The 23,574-nt window shown below is 42.7% G+C and overlaps 1 protein-coding gene and 1 pseudogene across 1 annotated transcript in view; one reads left to right on the top strand and one right to left on the bottom strand.

Moving 5' to 3' along the window:
• LOC148033397 (uncharacterized) overlaps positions 1–23,574 on the bottom strand; it is a 111,345-nt gene that overhangs the window by 1,405 nt on the left and 86,366 nt on the right. The gene's annotated exons all lie outside the window — the stretch shown is intronic.
• On the top strand, positions 5,678–6,250 carry LOC148033398 (uncharacterized; annotated as a pseudogene).

Here is a 23,574-nt window from a genome sequence, read left to right as displayed (position 1 = left end):
ATTTCTTTTCTGAGTTTTTTTTTCTTTTGCAAAAAAAAGAACACGTCTATTAATAATCCCTTCAAGAAAAAATATGCTGAGGCATAGTACAAGATTATCTTTGTGAGGGACTCCCAAGGTATAACAAATGTAAACTAGAAGGGAAATCTAGTACAAGGCCTGAGCAAATAATCAATCCTGAGGTCTATAATGCCAGACCATGTGTGACAAAATGAAAAAGTGCAAACATCCCAGATCTTGAGAACAGCATCTCCCCTACTCAGTCTTCAAGACTTCTCTAACCTCTCCCTATCTCCCACAGACTGGATAATCACTGTCCAAAACCTGGAAAAAGTTTGTATAGTCCACATATCCAGCAAATCTATAGCATAACTACATTTGGCCATCCAAATAAACCAAGCAATGCTATTGTCTATCAGCTCCCATCAGTGACAATCTCACTCAGTCCACTTTGTCTGCAAAAAGTCTAGCATGGCTATTCTTCTCAAAGAGTGAACCAAAATAACTTGCAGTGAGTCCCCTGAACATCCTTGTAGACCCAAGCCAAGCCTCTATTCCTGACCCAAGCTACAGTCATTAGGCCATGATCATAGTCTCTATTGTGGCATAAAATACCATCATAGGGCCCCCCTACAAACCTCCTAAGCCTTGTGGCAAGCCCATAAACAAAACTTCCTAAGCCTTGGGGCCAGCCCATAACCAATGCCTTTGCATCTCCACTGGCTCTCCACATCTAGCACAAGTCACTGGGTACTTGCCATAACCAGACCAAGTGCCAATTACTAGGCTCACGTGGATCAACAACCATAGAAAGAGTGAAAACTTCACAGATCTAAAGTTATCATCCAATCTCTGAAAGTGAGCCAAGAAGGCCGATGAGATACCCTGTCCAATGCTAAGCCTTGTGGCAAGCCCATAAACAAAACTTCCGAAGCCTTGGGGCCAGCCCATAACCAATGCCTTTGCATCTCCACTGGCTCTCCACATCTAGCACAAGTGACTGGGTACTTGCCATAACCAGACCAAGTGCCAATTACTAAGCTCACGTGGGTCAACAACCATGGAAAGAGTGAAAACTTCACAGATCTAAAGTTATCATCCAATCTCTGAAAGTGAATCAAGAAGGCCAATGAGATACCCTGTCCAATCCAAAGCTATGTAGCAATTAGGACCACCCTATTCCTACTCATTTAGATCTTCCCGAATGGTGATGTATCCAGTAAGGGCAACACCCCTAGGTCCCACTGCAATCTTTGGGTCAGCCCACTCCAAAATGCCCAATACCTTCCAACCATCCCTAATGGATGTCACTAGATCCAAATGTCAGTCCCAACGACATCACAATGAGCCAGTCTGCTAATGCTCTGGTGAGCACATCATGTGAACTCTGACTGATCCAAATCTTGTCTCAAGGCACCTGCAATCCTCTTACACTGAAAAGGTAAAGACCCTCCACTGGTGGCAACCACTGCAAGAAGAATATGTCCTTTGAGAAAGGGACCAATCCAGGCCCAAGAGGTGTATGTAGCAATCCTCCACTTTGATGATACTCCATAGTAAGCTCCATCATGGTCCCCATTAACAGAGGATCATCACAAGGTTGAGCAGTAGGGCAGTCGAACAGCCTGCTGGGCAGGCAGAGGTCGGGGACAGTCAGGCAGGGGCAGCGTGGGCAGGCAATGCAGTTGGGCAGAGGCAGCATGGACAGGCTTATTGGCAGCATCTAGGCAAGCAAATCAGAAAAATGGCTGCACATTTATTGCAGCAGGTCAGCCCTTTTCAGCCTGGTCTCAAGTTGCTCATTTTGTATCTTTTCTGCAAACTATTTATAGCCATCTGGACCTGTTGAGCTAAAATATGCATTACTTGCTGATTAGCCTCTTAAATAGCCCCAAAACACACTAAAAATGCTCTTTTAGAGTAAAACCCTAAAATGGGGAGCAGTTCGAGAGAGTTCAATGGAAACCCTAAAACGGGAGCGGTTCGAGAGAGTTCAGTGGAAACCCTAATTTTTGGGGCACCCTTCCACACTATAAATAGACAGGCTGCCCCCGTTCAGCCATTATCCTTGTTTGTAGGTTACACCAACCCACACACTCTCTGCTGCTGTTGGCACCCAGTTTCCAGCCTGCAGCCCACCTCCATCTGTTGTCCAGCCATCATCGACTGCAGCCACACTATCTTCAGCCTGTCCATTGCTGTAGGCGACAGCTCTCAGCTGCTGGCGACTACTCCAGGCCTTCCCGAACTGCTATTCAACCTGCTGTCCATCATCTCCAGGGCCAGCCAGCCTGCGTTTTCAGCATTGCAGGCCCTGACACTCTCAGACACTGTTTCAGCCTGCTGTTTACAGCAGAGTGTGCACAATTTCCAGCCTCCAATCGGTGGTACACTGCTGCGTTTACCAATTTCCAGCCTCCAGACTGCTGCATTTTGGTGACCAACCTGCTTACATTCACTATTCAGCACTCCTACACTCCGACTGGTGGTCACAGACTTGGGATCCGTCTTCGGTGGACATCACACTTCGACATTGCTCTGCCCTTGAGCACACTGTACACTCTTACATTCATTTACAACATTCATTCACTTCAGAGTTGTGTTCTCTCTCTCCCTTCTTCTGTTTGTGTTTGAGTTTCTGTGTTTGAGTTTTGAGTTTTGCATTTAGGGTTTGAGTTTTGCCCTCTGTGTCTGTGTCTGTCTCTTTGTGTTTCTGTCATGGTCGTACTCTGTGTGTCCTCAGTGCAAACCCTAGCAGTTTCCTTCACAGGACCGTGTTGCCAGGTACACTTTGTCGGAGAGATTGTGAGGGCAAGCTGAGTGCACACTTCCATCTCTCACCATGTACATACTCTACTTTTAGATTAAGTCTTCAGCATTCATTCACTTCTCTCTCTCTCTCTCTCTCTCTCTCTCTCTCTCTCTCTCTCTCTCTCTCTCTCTCATAATGAGTAGTATTATATCAAATCACAAAAGGAGTACAAGAGTCAAATCACAAAAACGATACAGAGTCACGGCAAAGAAGCAAAAGAGATTGCCATATGCAAAGGAACTAAATCCTCCTTAGGGAGAAGATCAGCATGCTAAATAAGATCTAACTTGAGTCTGACAATATATCCTTGGATGCCTATAGCAAAGCCGAATACGAAAAACATTCCGGGTGACCCAATTATGCCACCAACCCCAAAATCTAAAAATGTGGGACAAAATCTTCATATGTGGCTGCAGGGGGGTGGGGTATTTTGGCCTAGCAAAAACCCGATCAGAGGGATGCAGCACAGGCCAGCCACAACTCTTCAAATATCTGACAAGAGAGTCTAGATTTTCCTAGCCAAAAGACAAGCAATAAATCTATGATGCAAGGATTCCACACTGATCGTGCAAAAAAGCAACTACCATTTAATATTCGGTGCTTTGATTCTTGAAAGAGCCGAGGCAAGGGGAAGTCCACCAATAAGCACTCTCCAAAAAAAAAAGCCTTGCATTTGAACAGTGTCTTGTTCATCCATCCTTCCTCATAGTCATTTTCAACCAAGTCTTAGATTTATGCATGCCCCAAACTGCATTGGCTTTGGTGACCAGCCAATGATGATCCTTAATCCTTAATCAATAGATGGTACACTTGGTTACCTGGAGCCTTTTGAAGGTTAAGACGGCCAGCAAGATCCCAATCTTGCGAAGGACAATCAGAACCAGATGCAAAAAAGGGCTGCATAGGCTGCAACATCCTCTCAATCTGGCCCCACAAGTCACAGTATCCAAAGGAATCCAAATAAATCTCTTTTTTCGTGATGAGTTGTTATATTATATCATATCACAGTACAAAAGCAAAAGTTAGGGCAAGGTCACCAAAGAGATTGTTTGACACCAAGAAACTAAATCACCTCTAGTCAAGATATCAACATGCTAGATAAGATCAAGCTACCACTCAAGAAGTCCCTTAAGCTTCACCACATGATAGATGCCCCTAAGTGACATGAAAAATGAAGGCATTGCAAGTGACCCAAAATGCCAGTAACCCCAAAATTGGAGAAAGCGAAATAGGATCTTCATATGACTAGGGAACTCTATTGCACTAGTACAAAAGAAACCATTCCCATTGGAGATACCCCTATGGTAAAGAGCCAATGCAAGGGAAAGCTGCCCACCAATATTCTCCAGATAAATACCTTACATTTGAATGGCATCTTGTAGATCCATCCTTCCATCACTGTTAATTTCCAACAAGCCTGAGATTTGTGCAATCCCAAGGAGCAATGACTTTGATGGTCAACCATGAGCAATCTCAGATCATGAGATGAAAATTTGATTAACTGAAGAAGACTCGAGAATCAAATACCCTGCAAGGTCCCAATCCTACTAGGGACAATCAAAATCTAAAACAAGGACTGCTGATCCTACAAAAGATTGATGCCTTGCCCAAAAGCTCACGAACCACAACAGCCACAAGGGACCCAAAAGACCTGTCTGATAGTACGAAAAGATATCAATGTGCCTCTCTCTCTCTCTCTCTCTCTCTCTCTCTCTCTCTCTCTCTCTCTGTGCACACACACACACACACACACACACACACACACACACACACACATATATATATATATATATGGGAGGTGGAAAAAGACAATCGAAAGGAGTACACATTGTGAATGCCACATTAAAAGAAGAGAAGATATGTATGGGAGTCAAAATATAGAGTTGCAGAAGACATTAGGGCACCACCCAAGGATGAGGAGTGGTGATACTAATCAGGCAAGAGCTACAAGATAGAGTCCACATCATGGCACAAGATCCCAACATGCAATACATGTGGATCAGAGTGGAGATCTCCCGCAGCTAGATGCTATATATTTCCCTCTGTTACTTTTCCCCACAAGGGTCAAGATATGCTACTGGGGAGCCCGCCCCAACAGCAAGAGCGAGAGGGGGATGGAGGAGAAGAAGCGCCTTTCATAGACTTATCAGATGAGATTATACACTCCTAATAGAAGATTTTAAGCCAAGGCAGAGCAGACAGTGTGACACACATAATTTTGAGGATCCAAGGAGGCTACAAGTAATGGATATAGAGAAGGCAAGCACATGCAGGATATCCACTGATACTCAAGGAGATAGTACTCGCTATGGCCACTACTTGCTAGAACTAGGGTCATGACACCATCTCATCATTTACAATAGAATGAAGAAATGGCCTAGATCCGAAGCACTGACTTGCTTGCAACCCATCGGCCCCAGCACAGTAGACTATGTACTAGGCTCCATCGAGATGATGGAACTCGTTAAATCCTTCATAATCCCCATGTCTGATCGGAGCAGATCATATCTACCTATCCCTCAACCTATCCTCATCACATCCACATATTCCAGCCACTGGCCATACCCTCACCACCACTTTCTATTCCAGACATGAGCTAGCGGACTTATGTAGCCATCATATATATGATGGGCTCACATAGTTTCAGCATAATGCCCCCTAGGGACACTCATCTCCAAGCTCACCTCCATCCTCCACTCAATCGCTCTCCAAAGCTTTCCACACTCCACATATACTAGCAAATCCAGCCAATCGGGCACCATGCCTCAAAATAGATGGTACAATGATAAGTGCAAAGAGCTATATAGACAGGTCTAGATTCAAAAAGGATTAGGGACCATTACAGAGAGAGAAGCCCACACGCAAATGAAGACCTTGACTCGTCATAAATGACAAGTATATGAGGAGGCACAATATTGGGATCTATACCATTTATTCATGACCAGAGAAGTAGCCACAGCATGGCCCAAATTGCCAGAGCCATGTTTCCCTACACCCATCAGTGACCGAGAGACATGGCACTCCTATGCAAAGGGAGTATATGATGTACCACACCAGCCCCCGATTCCCCACCCACCAAAGCCCTTCCTATCACATCCACCTTCTTAGCACATGATATGGTGAGGAGAGTGATCAAGCATCTACAAAATGGAAAATCGATGGATCACACAAGTATATAGGGTGAGCACTTCATTTATGCAGTGGACATTTTGGCTCCTATCCTTGCTTTTTTGTTCAATAGGGCTCTAGCAAAAGGCTTCCCAAATGCGTGGACCATGCATACCATCATGCACATCCACAAGTCTAGAGACCCCCTAGATCCAAGTAAACTACAAAACCATCATGGTGGGCCACACATTGGCAAAGATATATGGAGCAGTGATAGAGACATGGCTCAATGCATATGCAAAGAGAGGGAGATTGAGAGTAGTAGAATAGGCTAGTTTTCGAAAAGGGTTCTCTACACTCGGCCACATCTACACCTTAAGGAGCATGATTGAGCAAACAAAAATGAGAAAGAAGAAACTTTGTTGTTGCTTTGTGGATTTCCACAAAGCCTTTGATATAGTCCCACAAGATAGACTATTACAAAGGCTGCAAACACTAGGGATCCTCTTAGACCTCATTCAGGGCATCTATGCTCCGTATGAGAGAGTGATATGCCAAGTGAGATGCCCAAGAGGAAGTTCAAACATGGTCTCTGGCACCATTGGAGTGAAGCACGGATGTCCTCTCTCCCCTACACTCTTTGGTCTCTATATCAATGAGATAGAAGATCACATCACAGGACAAGGTGGTGATAGAGGGGAGATAGCAAGTAGACTTGTCTCCGTTATGCTTTATGCTGATGATATTGTTCCGGTCTCTGAATCATAGGAGGGTCTACAACAATATCTCGACACCCTTCAACTTTTACACAGCATGGATTGGCAGTTAAGCTTGGGAAAACCAAGATCTTGATTCTCCATACATCAACCCCGATGAGGAGGAGATCAATCTTCACTCTAGGAGCCCGAAAAATGGAGGTTGTGGACTCATATGTCTACTTAGGCATCACTTTCACTACATCTACTCAGAGATTCACCATGGCACAAGCACCCAAAGACTCACATGAGTGCATGTAGCATTGGCCATGATGGAGAGACAGTGCCACTACGCACGCTTCCAAGAGCCTCGCACATGAAGATGGCTATTTGACACACTAGTCACACCATCCATGATGTATGGTGTACCTATTTTGCCCCTTGCCTTGGCTACATACCTGTGAACATAGATCGAGAGACCACAAATCATTATACTCTCACGGATGATTTGCAACAACCCATCAATACCACATGAGATTAATAGAGACAAGTTTGTTGCACCCGCCATGATGATGGAGGCCCTGTTTCAAACCTTGTGCTTCATACACAGAGTATGTGGCATGCATCCAGATAGACTATCTAGGAGGGCCTTCAAGGCCTCTAGATAGCTAGCTTGAGCAAGATGGGAGACTACATGGTATGCACAGTCAAGCAATGGATTATAAGATATGGGATCGACATGGACCATCTCCCTCTTTTCTGTATGATCCTGACTCTCCCTTTATATACCTCTTCCACACAAAGAGGAACTTGGTTATGCAACAGGATCTTTACCAATGGTACACACACCATACATGGCTATCACCCAAGCAATCCCTTCCCCCAAAGATGTCTTACTACAAAGACCACTTTATGAAGACTACCATGGATGGCTTCATTGAGAGACTTGGATACCTAGATGTATACGTGCCACATGAGAGGTGGGTAGCCATTGGCCAACTTAGGGTATCCTCTCACCAACTTGAGATCAAGATCGAGAGAGCCACCCACATCCCCAAAACTGAGCAGATCTACAAATTATGCCAAGAAGAGGAGAGAGAGAGATGAGCACTACATCTGCAAATGCAAAGCATATAGTACAATTCAAGCTAGATACCCCACGCTATTTGGAGAAGACACCTCGCTCAAACTAGTTATGGAGTCCCCACAATAGTGCCACTTGGGCCAATTCCTAGTTGAGATTCAAAGGCTCCGTACATCACTACTACGAACCGGTACTACACAAAGAGGGGGCTGTTAGTCACACCTTGCTTCTCACTCACTCACTCTCTTCTCACCTCTGCTATAGCCTGCTAGTCACACAAGCGAGTTCCATACCCAACACGTTGATGCTCTCTTCAAATGGCTCTAGCCGTAGCTTGATATGCAGCCCTCCTACTCCCACTCCTATGCTGAAAATACAGCTCCTTTGACACGTTGAAAGCTCCTCTTTAGATCCGTCCACCTTGACACAACCCTTCATTGCTTAAATTCCATGTTACAATGAAGCCTTGCAAAAGCGGATGCACAAGGTGAGAGAAAGGGTGGAGAGAGAGAGAGAGAGATTAACGTTTCTGAGGCCAAAATCAGCCTATGAGACAATGGAGGGATGAGATAGTACATGTCTAGCTGTGTGGCTGAATGATACTCGTATATCTAGTTTCGCCCAATCACAATCGGTGGGTAGAGTATGTCATACATCCTAGATGAAATAGTATGAGGGTAGCATCTGGACTAGGCCCTCAACTCTATCAGTTGCTACTTGTGTCACTGGTGGGTCATACATCCTAGATGAAATAGTATGAGAGTAGCATCTAGACAGGGCCCTCAACTCTATCAATTGTTGTTCATGTCACTGGCGGATCCCCCTCATCTCTCTCTAACATAGCATGTGTGTCCAGTAACTCTGAATTTGAGGGTGGTGTGCTACTCTGATCTCCTCAACTCTCTGGACTATCACCCCTCTCTATGTAGGTGGCATGTGTGTGGTGGTGTTTACACCTAAACACACTTTTATACACAATAATGTGTGTTCACACACACTGATGAATAATAACTAACACTTTCCTCCTTCGGTCATGGGTGACTAAACCCATGACACAAAACATACAAAAAAGAAAATGGAGAGTCTTACCTCGAAGAGGCAATGTCTAATCCCCTATAATAATTTCAAAAAAGAAGATACGTAAATGGGAGAGGTGCAACACGAGGATGGTCATGATGTAGTCTACAAAGAAGCTCAAGGACCTGAAGTAGGAGTTCAAAGGTGCATGTGCATGGCTCAAAGGCTAATCAAAAGTCAACATGACTCAGAGGCACTCGATAGGCTGAATACGTGGGTGTAGTTTTTTGGGCTCAACTCAGAGGTCATGCATAAAGTGGTTACAATCCCCCTTGAAATATAGCACCTTTGTGAATCTAAATGAAAGAAAATAGAAAGAAATACAACTCCTTCTGGATTAAAATCCGAGCACAAAATCCCATACAATAATTTTACATTTATGTGATGGAAAGGTCTTAATGCATGTGTAAATATCGCCAATGTCTAATTCCAAACACATTTTCATATTTTAATTTTTTGCTTTTATATTTTATATTTTTATTACTTTTTAAATTATTCTTATTTTATTTTTTAAAAATTAACAGGATTAAAATCCCCCCTCCATGGTAATCTCCAAGACAATGCATTCGATATTGACCACTTGCAATGGCATTGCCAAGCACTAAACACTTCGCTTTGGACAATAGACACCTGGTTGGCCCCACCCTTAAAAAAAATTTGTAACTTTGATTCCTAATGGAGAGTGTACAGATTTTCACCCACAAATTGCACAAATGGAACCACCAACTGGCCAAATGATACCACAATTTACATTGGATCACCTCGCATCTAAAATCCCTATTAATTATACGAATTTCAGGTGCTGATTTTAGTGTATGATGCCTATCCCTATTGGTACGGATCCCAAGGTGACTGTCAAACCCTAATTTCTGCAAAGATTTAGGGTTTTCAGTAGGAAACCTCCTGTTGTGTACCAAACATGGCTAAGACCTGCTACAAATGGCTGAGACCTGCTACAAATGGCTGAGCACAAGCTGGAGAAGGTGAGAGAATGCCAGAAGAGAGAACTTCTAATTTTCACACGAGAAATGTAACGCACCCGCCTTTATTACGTGACGAGTAATGTTTTAGTAGTCGCCCAGAGTTTACCTTCCACCCGTTGCCATCCATACTCTAACCAAAATGATCGGATTTTGTCCAGCTCTATAATCCTAGGTCTACCCCGCAGGGGAAGCATCATGCCGTTACCCACGGAGGACCGACCTGAAGGTTCCTAATTGACCTAACAATCACCTATCAACAACTAGCTCACATCTGGAGATGTCCTTCAAGAGGCTTCTTGTCCGAAAGGAGCGACTGTCATTACCCTTCGTTCATGGAGTACAAGGCTTTTTTCCAGTAGCAGACTGAGGATTTATGAAATCCCTCGCAATGCTCTAGCACAACCGCCGTACCTTTCCCCTAAAATAATTTACAGTTCGGGTTCCGAGACCAAACCCTAGGTAAGTCAACGAATCGGCCCTTCCTAGAGTTTCTTCCTAGCGTTTGTTTTTGGGAAAACCTCTCGGCTAACCGAGACCACTTTGCCATACGACTGGATTCGTCAGAAATCCATCCACCCACTTCCCTCTATAGAAGTTCTTAGTTATCTAATTATCTACCACATTACATGAAATATATAAAAAACAATTTGGACGTACAATCAGAATAAAACAAATTCATTGATTATGTTCCATAATGTATGTTCTCCTGCCCATACAGGAGAAAAATTACAATTTCACGTGCTGCCTCATCCGGCACATCTGCACGTCACCAAGATCAAATCCACCTATAGCTAGCATTTTTAGGTGTCCCAAGTAGAACTTGGGCCATACAAAGGACCAAGTAGTTCCTAGGTACGTAAAGGATTTACTAGCCAGAGCCCCCCTGGCACCTTAACCACCTCCTACTTAATACGATCCCTGTTGGGAGACCTCTCGCCATCAAAGTTGGTCCATGCTTCCGTGGCGGTAAAAACATCCCCTCTTGGTATGGGGATTCAGGACCTATCCTTGGGGGAGATATAGGGCTCCTCAATTTATATCTGTTCCAATACTTAAGTCAATCAGGATCTAATCTAGAAATTTACAAAAAAGATTGATGTCTTCAAGAAATTATGACTTCAAACACTCATGCAACTTTCGAGTGACGATTAATCTCGTAGCAATCGACCTTTGAAATTCACCCAGTGAGCTCTTCCCCTAGGGTATCTAGATTTTGGGATCTCTAACCTCTCAATTTAAGGTCTATAATGACATTCTTGTAACCAAGTTTCTTGGCCTTAAGTCCATTTCTTCAACTTAGAGATATTTCCGGTCTTAAAACCTTCTATCAAAGCTTCTAGATTAAACTATATCCTTGACTAATTTCTTCGGGGTTCGTTCTTAATAAATCCGTCTTGAAAAATTCCTTATGATTTCTCTTGAGTTCTAGAATTTCGTAGTTTCCCTAACAGTTTCTAGCCTATAAGATGTTCTAATAATTTACCAAGTAAATACTCTAAGATCGTAGTATTTCTTAAGAGACTTATCTTATTTCTATTGAATTTGAATAGAATTTTTTAGAAAAAACACGTGGTATCGAAATTGGTAAAGGGTTGTTATCCGCGCCCATGACTCCGTTAGTGGCTCCTGTGCTTGCAACTCCAACTGTTGCTTTCACGTTAGTAGGGTCATTCGCAATTTCTACTTTTGAATTCTTTTTCTTCAAGGTCATGACGGAAATATGATTCGTAGAAGAAGAATAACACAGCAATAATACCAGTTGGCAAGGGTGTACGACTCTCGATGATGATGATGGTTATTGTGGGATTCAACGAATCTCTTGGACCTCTGATCCTGCCTCTATAATTGTCCATGTATCCTTTTGTAGTATTGGGCTGCTCTGTATTGCGCTGTTCTATTATGTACTATTCTATTTCTCCTTTAGCACATTGAAACTTCACAGTTTTGTTAGAAGAAATGTTCTCTTTTGGAACTATGGGTTCTGTTTTTTTGGCATGCGTTATTGCAACAACTTCCACTTCCACCAAGTTGGAGGCAAGTTCTTCGGTCTTCTATTGGTTATCACATCGGTGTTGGCCTTTACAAGAGTTGGATTGGGACAATCTTTTGTAGTGTGGCCTTCTCCTTTGCATTGATTGCATAAGGGCTTGTAGTCCATGGACCTTCTAAGGTTTGGACAATTTGGTGAGATGTGTCCCTTTTCTGCCCCAATTTGCTGTCCCCAGCTCTTACAAGGGCTAAAACTGCTGTCACCTGCTCCAATTTGGTCTTCTCATGCCCCTAGCTGCCTCGGATGGTCCTCCAATGGCTGCAAATCAGACTAGCAGCATCTCTTTCCTCTCTCTCGCAGGCTGAATCAACTGAATCCTCTTTCTCATTCCCAAACACGTTTTTTTATCTCGCATGGACATTTTTAACAAGTGGCAACCTTCTAAACCCATTTTTCAGCATTATCCAACCATTTAATTAATTATCAAAAAATAATTTCAATCCTTCTGACCCTCCTCAAAATTAAACGTGCCTATCCATAATTAAATTGGCTAGGCCATTTGCAACCTGGAGTAGTCCCTAACCGCTATTAATCCTTAGACGAGTAATTAATTAATTAATTAATGATAGTCTCTAGTGTCACCACTGGCACTTATTGGCCAAACAACTATCCTAGGGTCAAAACTGATACCAACTAACCACCAAAACTTAGTTGGCATAGCTTATCTCAACTTTTTCCTTTGATACCCACTACATCCTCCACGTCCTTGTCCTCTAACCATGAAATAATTGTCATGTGTATCACATGTGCTAAATAACCTTGCACGTTTGATTAATAACTTAATCAAATGTTATCGGCAAGATTAAAGCATCCTAAAATTTCACGTCCCTGTGACAAATTCCATCTTTTTTATACTGGTTACACAACACAGCACTATTCGAGTATCCTTATGGTAATACATGAGAAATTCCAATCAATCCTTATTAAAAATGATCTTCATTGATGCTTTCTAGTGGTTGAAATCATTTTTGAAGGGCAAATTTTATGGCTAATTGGCCTTCATTCACCTAATGACTCATTGCATTGTTAGGCCTTGTGGAGCCATCTTCATGATTCTCTTTCCGTAGGCAGACCGACTTTTCTCACAGGTGATTTAAACATGTGTGTTGACTCTTCCCAAATTACTTCGGAACACTCTCTCATGGACAACCTAGAATGCTAGGCTTGGCATGCCTTTGCAATGGATGTTCTCAAATAGGATCTCTGTTCATGGCATTCTCTGTCGGCTTTAGGGTTTACATATCATTCAGTCCAGTACTTGGCCATGTGGTCTCAAATGGACCATATCTATGCTATGCATGAGTACTCCTCTTTACCAAAAGTTTAGAAAATGCGGATGTTACAACAATATGCTTTGTTTGGTCATTTCTCTTTGTAGTTTGATATGATTAGGCAGCCTGTGGATGCTCTTGTGGGCCTGTTGGGTAGGCTGCCCTTGCAATTTAATTCTTCTTTTCTGAGCCATGTTGTCTTCAAAGGATACATGAGCCACCTGCTTGAAAGGTTTCTATGCAACTTTCCACTGCAAGGCTTGTACTCGTTTGATAGACAGGTTCACCTACTTGAAAGGTTTCTATGCGACTTTCCACTGCAAGGCTTGGACTCGTTTGATAGACAGGTTCATAATGTGCAAAGGGTGTCAAGGCGATATGGGATTTATCATGCATCGCTTACTAGGCAACATTTGCATGCTACGGATGATATATTGGCATTGGTTCGACTATTATTGCTTGATTCTCCACAAGATGCTTTTTTTATCTCATTATCTGCAAAACTAGGTAAACTTATTTAAGTCTTTAAGATGCACTCTTATTAGCAAGCTACGCTCAAGGATGTGACCAATGGTCTTCAAGATAGTTCTTGTCATACTCAAATTTTTTCGGGCTTTGCATGCACCCCCTATGTGGGAGAATGTGGTCAAATTGCAAAATGCAGATGGTCACATGGTCACTAACCTCTAATCCATTGTTTGTATGTGTCAAGTCTATTTTGCAAAGCTTCTAGGTTCGATGCAAGCATACCCTCCTCATGTTGCTCAGGCCTGTGCAACCTTTTATGCCTTGGTCCAAGATCAAGTTCCCCGAGATATGTAAGACTCTCTAGAAGTTCACATCCCTGAGGGTGAAGTTATGGACCTCCTATTGCATTTGCCTCATGATAAAAGCCCTAGCTTGAATGGTATTACGAATGAATTCTTTGCAAACCATGCTGCTCTTTTGGCGAAACCTATCACAGCCATGAGCCAACACGTTTGGGCTTCGAGCAACATGCATTTATCAAGGAAAGAAGGGGTCATTAAGTTGATTCCCAAAGTTCCCTCCCCTCCCAAGCTCACACAGTGGAGACCACTTTCACTAATGAGCACCATGTATAAGATCTTTGCAAAGGTGTTGGCAAATCGTATACACAAACATTTACTTGCTCTTGTGCATCCCCACCGATATGGGTTTATTAAGGACAGAAAATTCTCCACAGTATCTTTAATGCACAAATGGCCATAGATTATACACAACACATGTAGCAAGAGGTTGTTTTGGTGCAATAAGACTTGAGAAGCCATTTGATTTCCTAGAATGGTATTTTACTACTAATCTCAAAAATAAGCCATGGGCTTTGAGCATTGTATATCCAAGTCAATCTACACCATCAGTATGGGTGCTATTTCTCATGCTATGCTAAAAGGTGGAGTCACTAATCCATTTTCCCTTGCATGCTCAGTTTGACAAGGCTGCCCTTTGAGCACTCCCTTTTTTGTGTTGGCTACTCCCCCCATTCTTTCATGTTAACCTATCTTATGGATACAAGACAGCTGGCTGGTTTCTCTCTCCCTTCAAAACAACATTTTATTGGTCAAGCGCTGGCAAATGATACAATGATTCTACAAGCAAATGCCTCTACTTTTCGCAAAGTCTTAGATGTTTGGGAATGGTTGCGTCCGGTCTCTGTATCACTTGCGGGAGACATTGTCAAGCATCTTGGTGTGCAACCCAGACTCTTGTTGAAATGGATATCACAAAAGTTGGAAGCCAAGGGTGTTTATTGGAAATCTCAAGCTTGGCTAGTTCATGTGCGCTTGAAAGTGGCACCAATCATTATGGTCCCCAAGCTCACTTACTTTTTGCCATTGCTGCCTTGGACTAATGCTACCTTAAAGAATCTCACCCGGCACTTCCATTTTACACTATGAAAGTACAAACGCCCCAAACAACATAGTATGCTTAACAATTATGATATTTGCTTATTTTCAAGATTTAATATGAAAGAGAATGAACACTTAAAGCTGAAAATGAAAATTACTCACAAAATTACAGCCATGAAAATGTAAAGTAATGGAGACAAGATTGAGGGTTGAAGATGGGCGACCCCCCCTCCCCGAAGGAATGTATTTCTGCTCAACCCAAGTCCCTTAGGGAAGAGCTCAGTTACAATCAACCTGAGAGTGAGGAGAAGTAATTCTCACTCTCACAAGATCATGCAAAGATGTACAAACACACATGCATTATCTATTATGCAATGATAAGAACTGATTTCTTTACAGTATGAGAAAAGAAAGAGGGAAAATCAGCCTTTCTCCATCGTTAATCAGCAATACATGGATAGGGCTTGCTTCTTGTTGCTAAAATGGAAGAAAGAGCTCAAGAAGGAGGTACTGTAATGAATTTACAGGCTTGTTGTCCTGTAAAACAGCAGTAATAGAAGAGGAAATATGGAGGAATTTCATAATGGAAAAGTCGGGGATGATGATGGGGATGGATGGGGCCAGTTTCTGTTTCTGGCTATCTGTGGGTGCTGTACATGAGTTTATAGCAAAGAAAAATGATGCTGAATGAAAAAAAACGAGCTCTTATTTATAGGAGAGGGAAGAGCTAGTACAAAAGGGGAAAGTCGAGTAGCACAAGACAAGTGTCCAGCCACATGTCATGAGATGTGACAAGTGGTGGGACACTTGGAAACTTGTGTGACAAGTGTCAAGACACTTGTCTCTTCTCTATGGCCTTCCTTTTTGGGCTGAATACTGTCAAGAATAGAAACAACCAAATTTAGTAACACAGTCAGAGTACAGAATTTACTATTTTTAGAATGACATCCCTATTTTTTAGGACTAGCATTTTTAAGCTAATTCGAGGCTCCTAAAATTTAGGGACCTCCTAAAATTTAGGGACCCCCCAATATGGGTGTCATATGAAAGCTTTTTCCGTGTACATCGCGAAAACGGTATCAGAAACTTCATGTGACTTTCCTATGTAAAGAAATGTGCATTTCAAGCTTTCAGCCCACATGTGCACATTGTACAAGCATTTCATGATCATGCCATCTTGTTGATTGTAGCTGTTTGTTCTGGTGGATCTAACCCACACTTCAAGGCATCAATCCTTTCTGTGTGTGAGTCTAACCCTGATATGCGTGAATTCTGGTCACAGGCGCCTAATCGGGCCATATACGTGGAAGTGTGAACTATCTTTTCTCTAACCCACCGCGTGGGTCCACCATAACCTATGACCACTCATCAGTAGCCAGCTCCAATGCACTTTTCTTTATATCTAACTAGTGCAAAGGAAACAAATTTAATAAATCATTATATAGACAAATTAATGAAAAAGGATACAAATTCTGTTTCTATAGAGTTGTGATAGCAAGATGACTCTATGCATATTAGCATTTCCTGGATATCTTAGACTCATGTTTGCACCCTGAAATCAATGGGTAGTGAATCTATTCTGAATATTGAGAACCATATGACAACCCTTTGTTGGTCTCTTTTTCAAGCAATGTGTGCTCGCTAACAATCCTAGACTGTGAGTGTCTGTGCTTTTCTTGAGGATTGGGGTCTTCAGCATGGTAACACAAAGATTCAAAGATAGTGGTGGCATGTGCTTAATAATGAGGTTCAATTCTCTTCATTTGTTTTAGTTCTTCTCGATCCTTTGGTGTGCTCATGGAAAATGGTGTTCAAAAGTCTAATGGCATCCAGCAAAGGATAGACTCACTACCAATTCATTGCAGATGGAAATTCTAGCGGTATCTCACCTACCTTTGTGGGAGGGCTAACTGGAGGAGAGACCTAAGTTTAAATGAATGGTGCATCTTGGATTGGTCTCTATGGCTGATGCCACTCTCTTGCCTCGAGACACATTGATTTCTGTTAGTACTATCAAGCAAGTTTTTTAAGTCCCTCATAGATACCATAAGCCTTGGAGCAAGGTCTTCAATCTTCTACAGGACCAAAGCTCTTTCTAGTTCTCAATTTTGATTGTCCTTGGCACAATTGGGACCTTGCAAGGCGTTTAACCCTTGAGTCTTCTTTGGTGATGCAAAAATTACACGGTGTAGCGAACAGAATCTGAGAAAGAGATAGAGAGTACACAACAGATAAGAGGAGAATAACAAAATTTCTTTATCTCCAAACAACCGATACAAAGATGGCTCTGTCCACCCGTGCGCTTCCACTATGAAGCTTAGATGGCGATCTAGACAGAAGATAGGTGAAGAGCTTAAGGCTAGCTGGAACAACTCTGGCTGGGTGAAAGATAGATAATAGATGGCTGTGAAGAAGTTTAGCTTTTATAGCTTGTGAAGGGGGTCATGATGGATGACCTTCCATATGCACCTGTGTATATTGACCTTCCATGTGCCCATGTGTCTGTTGACCTTCCATATGCACATGTGTCTGTTGACCTTCCATGTGCACCTCCACTAGTTGGCCAAGGAATATTCTAGGGAATATTCCCTTTACCATTCGCTAGGGCACCTGATAACTCTCTTACCCCGCAACTCGATGCAATGTGCCTCGAGTTGCTACCAGCTTAACTACTCTGTCTAACCCAAAGATTAGATCCACAACAGTCACTTTTTGCCATCCGGTCACATAGACCTCATCTGACATACAAGTCAGGACTCAACCAATGTCCAGGCTCACATATGGCTTCTCCTCATAATGGGGGTCTTACAACTTTGAGCACCATGGATCATTGGTGGCACCTTATGAGGGTGGGGCATTGAGCATATCTAACACCCGCCCCCCCTCAATGTCCACCCGCAGGTGAACTATATCCTCGGCCCAATGCCAAGTCTCTAAAGATGAACTTGAAGCAGATCCTTCGTAAGTGCTTTGGTGAAGATATCCGCTCCATTCTCCTCTGTTGGACAGTAGACCAATTCCACTATCTCATCCTTGATCAAAATATAGAGATATTGGATCTCTATATGTTTGGTGTGCACATGAAACACTGGATTTTTGGCAATGGCGATGCAACTCTGATTGTCACATCTCAGCACAGTTGGTTCTTCATCCTGCACTCCCATATGCCATAGGATCCTTCTCAACCATACTACTTCACATGCAGCTAAACATGCTGCCTTGTACTCTGCTTCAGTAGAAGACAATGCCACTGTTGGCTGCTTCTTACTAATCCAAGAGAAAATTCGTGAACCTAAAGAGAAACAATAACCAGAAACAGACTTCCTGGAATCACTGTCTCCTATCCAATCTGAGTCACAATTCCCCACAAGAGAAGTTCCGGAACTGTATGTGATACCATGGTGAAGAGTTTCCTTCAAGTATCTAAGCACCCGCATCCCAGCTTTCCAATGACTCTCATGAGGTTTGTTTGAGAACTGCTCAAAATACCAACAACAAAACTGATATCAGGTCTGGTGTTACACAAGTAGATCAGCAACCTCCTGTACCTCCCAATGTCTACTAGTACTGATGTATCCTCAATGGATAACTTTGCATTCACCTCCATAGGTATAGCTTTCTCCTTGCACTCGATCATGCCAAACGCCTTTAAGATCTCCCATGCATACTTCTTCTGAGAGATGAAGATCTTTCCTGGCTCTTGTCAGACTTCAATCCCCAAACAATAGTGCAGCAAGCCTAAGTCTGTCATTTCAAACTCAGAACTCAAAGCCTTTGGAGTTTGGTTTATCATATGTTTATAGTCACTTGTAATAAGAAGGTCGTCCACATATAGGACAATCACTACAGACTTTTTATCATCCCTGTAAACATACAAATTAGCATCTGAGGCACATCTTTTGAAGTTTAAGCTTAAAAAGAACTTATCTATCCATTGGTACCATGCTCTGGGGGCTTGTTTTAGCCCATACAATGCCTTCTTCAGCTTACACACTTTGTTCTCAGAATGGGGGGTCTCAAATTCTAGTGGCGTACACCTCCTCCTTGAGGTCACCATTTAAGAACGCTGATTTAACATCCATTTGGTAAACTGGCCACTACTTGTGGGCGGCCACTGCAAGTACTGTGCGAATAGTGGTTATTCCTATTTTTTCCTTGAGAGCCTTTGTGTAGTTCCGATTTAGAATGTAGACTCCAGTATTAACAGCTTCAATCCAAAAATGGTTAGGCAATCCCTTGCCCTTTAGCATGCATCTTGCCATCTCCACAATGGTGCGATTCTTGCGTTCCACAACACCGTTCTGCTGAGGTATGTGAGGCGTCGTCAATTGACGCTTGATCCCTTTGCTCTTGCAAAAGTCTTCAAACTCCTTTGAGTTGAACTCACCACCACCATCTGTTCTAAATTTCTTCACACTTTTCCTGTTTCATTCTCAACAAGTTTTAGCCATTCTTTAAACTTACCAAAAGCTTGAGCCTTATCACGAAGGAAGTACACCCACATCTTCCTACTGTAGTCATCGACAATCAACATAAAATAAGAAGACAATCAACAAATCTTCCTACTGTAGTCATCAACAATCAACTGTAGGCATCTTACCGCACAAGTCAACATGCACCAACTCTAGAGGAGCTTGTGCTCTATTCTTTCTTTCCTGTGGAAATGCCTTTCTCTGTTGCTTGCCCATCATACAAGCTTCACATGGTTCCTTCAATTCAGTCACTGTAGGTAGGTGAGCAACCATACCTTGCTTTTGCATCTCCTTCAACACTGCAAATCCGATGTGTCCAAACCTTTCATGCCAAAGCTTACTTGTGCCCACTCTAGCGGTGGCTATAAGAGTACTTAGCTCACACAGGTTGTTCTTTCTTTCTCCTTTGCCAACAATTTTGCCAGCACTGTCAAGAATTTCTACACCTGTCTTCTTGAACCTCACTTCATGACCAAGATCAGTTATGGCAGCAAACTGATAATAGATTTCTCCTAATTTCACAAACATACAACACATTTGAAAGCTTTTTAACTTCACCATTTGCAGCAACAAAAGAAATAGTACATGTGCCCGCAGCAGGGCATTTTGCATCATTTCCAACCGTCACAATGATGGATTCTTATAGAGGCTGCATAAAACTATATAGATCTTTCTTGTTGGTCATATGACGAGAGGCCCCACTATCCAACATCCATGAGTCAGTGGTAGATTCTTCTTGCGCTGAGGAGCACACTTCCTCAATGGTCGCCATGAATAACTCCAACTCTGCTTCAGCCGTATTGGCTGTCTCTTTCCCTTTATTTTTAAGGGTACCATTCTTTTCATCTGCCTTCTTGACACGACAATCTGCGATTGCATGTCATTTCTTCTTGCAGTAGAAGCACTCTCCTTGAAACTTCTTATTACCGCCCTTCTTCTTTTTATTCCCATCATTTTTTATGGAGGAACCACCTTTGCCTTTTGCATTGGCAAAGAATGCAACATCTCCATTGTTGCTTCCTTCTCGAGCTTTCAGCCTCAACTCCTCCTCCATCAATAATGCACAAAACTCCTCAAAAGCCAAAGCTTGAGGTCTCACTTGAGTATTAAGGGTAGTTACTAGTCCATCAAACTTTTGTGAATAAATCCGAAGACACCTCCGAGTTACCTCTTTGCTAGTCTTTTGTATCCCAACGCCAGCCATCTGATCGCACAGATTCTTAATCCGAGTGATGAATGCTTCAACCATCTCTCCTTCAACAAACTTCTCCGCTGCTAGTTGATTCTCCAAGTTTTGAATCCTTGTTTGGTTTCGTGTTTCATACTGACTCCTCAGTACATTCCAAGCCTCTAATACTTTGGTTGTATGCTGAATTAAAGTCAGAACACTGTCAGAACAGCTTGTAACTAAGGCACACAATGCATATGCATTCCTTCGTTTCCAAGCTCGTAGAAGATCTGCATTCGGAGGAATCATCACACTAGAATTTGATGGGTCGAGGGTTGGCTATGATTCTGTGTCAGTCCCCAGCACAGTTTCCAAAAGCTTATAAAAATCAAGGATAGTTGTAATTTTGAACTTTCACAAGGTGTAGTTTGTACCATCTAACTTGCCTTCGTTAAAGGTTGGTGGACGAATCCTCAATGTTGTTTGAATAGCTGGTACAGCAGCACCACGTCCTGCACCACTTCCTGATGCGCCAAAACCGCTTCCGGAAGACGACATTGTTCCTCTTTGTTGTTGAAGCCTTTGCCTCTTGCGCACTCTTCGATCCCTAGAGCCCCCTGGGCTCTGATACCATGTAAAAATTACACGGCGCAGCGAATAGAATCTGAGAAAGAGATAGAGAATACACAATAGATAAGAGGAGAATAACAAAATTTCTTTATCTCCAAACAATTGATACAAAGATGGCTCTGTCCACCCATGCGCTTCCACTATGAAGCTTAGATGGCGATCTAGACAGAAGATAGGTGAAGTGCTTAAGACTAGCTGGAACAATCTGACTGGTTGAAGGATAGATAATAGATGGCTATGAAGGGGTTTAGCTTTTATAGCTTGTGAAGAGGGTCATGATGTATGACCTTCCATATGTACCTGTGTCTATTGACCTTCCATGTGCCCATGTGTCTGTTGACCTTCCATATGCACATGTGTCTGTTGACCTTCCATATGCACCTCCACTAGTTGGCAAGGGAATATTCCCTTTACCATTGGCTAGGGCCCCTGATCTCTCTTACCCCACAACTCGATGCAATATGCCTCGAGTTGCTACCAGCTTAACTACTCTGTCTAATCCAAAGATTAGACCCACAACGGTCACTTTTTGCCATCTGGTCACATAGACCTCATCTGACATACAAGTCAGGACTCAATCAATGTCCAGGCTCACATATGGCTTCTCCTCATAATGGGGGCCTTACAACTTTGAGCACCATTGATCATTGGTGGCACCTTACGAGGGTGGGACATTGAGCATATCTAACAGGTGAATCATATTTTTTGTCATAGACATATCATGATCAAGTATACAGATTAATTCTTGTTCATGCCATATGAATCCACACCCCATGCAAATGCACCCTTAACAGGACATCCTCTAGTCAACCATGAGAACCCAACCTTGCCATATCATCATAGAACCTTCTAGAAGATATGCCATGTCATGAATTGCATCATCGATAATGTCATCATGGAACATTCTAGAAGATCTTTGGCCACTCTCCAACACCTATAAAAGGAGGGACTCGCCATAGAGCTCCTTAGTCTTGCCAATGCCAGTCTCAGGAGCTCAAGGAGTTGAGATCTCCAAGTAAGTAACTTCGAGTTCCAGTTCTAGTTCTTATCTAGTCATGGTATCTAGTCTTGTCTTGACTTCCATTATACTCCTGTTGTCTTGTCACTTTGTAATCTCACAGTACGAGATATTGTCTAGTACTATCTTGTATCTTGTTCATCCCCATTGAGGAAGATCTTGTAATTCTGATATCTTGTATCCATATTTAGGGTCCCGGGTTGTGGGATCCTTCATATCCTATTGAGTCTTATTGTCTATATCTACGGTCCTGCATTGTGGGATTTTCCATATCCTATTAAGTTTCATGGTACCTTGTACCCCTATGTGGAATTATCTTGTCATCGAAATTCTTGTAACAAATCTTGCATCTAGTCTAGTCTCTCGAGCACAGTCTAGCACTCCCATAACAGTTCAGCAAGACTACTTTCAACCCCTACTAAGCACCATGGAGGGGACCCTTGAAAGAATCGTGGCCTCCCTTCAAAACCCGCAACAACAAATTCAAGACTTGAATGAACGACAAGCACAACGTCAAATAGAACACCCTATTCATCTAAGCCTTGGGCTTCAAGAGATGCAAGACTAGATCCGAGACTTGCAGAACAACAAAGGAAGTGATTAGATGATTCTACGTGTTTATTAATCCCCAACAAGAAAACCCAAGGTCAGCATGCCAGAGAAGTTCAATGGTGACTATTCGAAGTTCAAGGGATTCTTGCAACAAGTAAAGCTCTATATCCGCATGCAACCGGATAGGTATCCAAATGACGCTTCCAAGGTGGGATTCACTGGGACTTTGCTTTGTGGTCAAGCTTTATCATGGTTCGTCGATCTAACACCATGGGCATCCACCCTTTCCATGTGATGGTGTCAAATTGAACGAAAGTGATTAAAGAAGAATAAAACCCATTGTACCAGGTGGGCAGTGCAAAGAAATACAAACACATAGATTGATAAACAAACATAATTAGGGTTAGGGTTAACACAAAGACGGTGAACACGGAAGACTATGAGACTAAATAATGAATGAATAGATACAATGCTCCGTGCAGCAAACACACCACACAAGGTGAAAATTGACCCCCAAACTCCCGTGTCTCGAGGGCCGGGGCAAAGAGTATGAGCAAAAGAGTGTGTTGTACTTTGACAGATCCCGAAACGAGTAGGCAGCCTTCGGATGTGTCTGGCAACAGCAAATGCAATTGCATGAAGCTGACAACAGTGGGTGGACAGTGCAAAATCTGCAAACACAGTTGAGCTTGCAGCAGTCAAGGTGGCAGCATGCAGGTCGAATCGCAGTAGGCTGGAGCTGCGTTTTCAGCAATACAGCAGCAGAAAGGTACAAACATAGCATAA

Source organism: Lygodium microphyllum, chromosome 7 (assembly GCF_053477565.2).
Source record: "Lygodium microphyllum isolate KBCC chromosome 7, Lygodium_microphyllum_v1.1.10, whole genome shotgun sequence".
Lineage (NCBI taxonomy): Eukaryota > Viridiplantae > Streptophyta > Polypodiopsida > Schizaeales > Lygodiaceae > Lygodium > Lygodium microphyllum.
The sequence above is the reverse complement of the archived record's forward strand: the minus strand, read 5'-3'. Positions and strand labels throughout refer to the sequence as shown.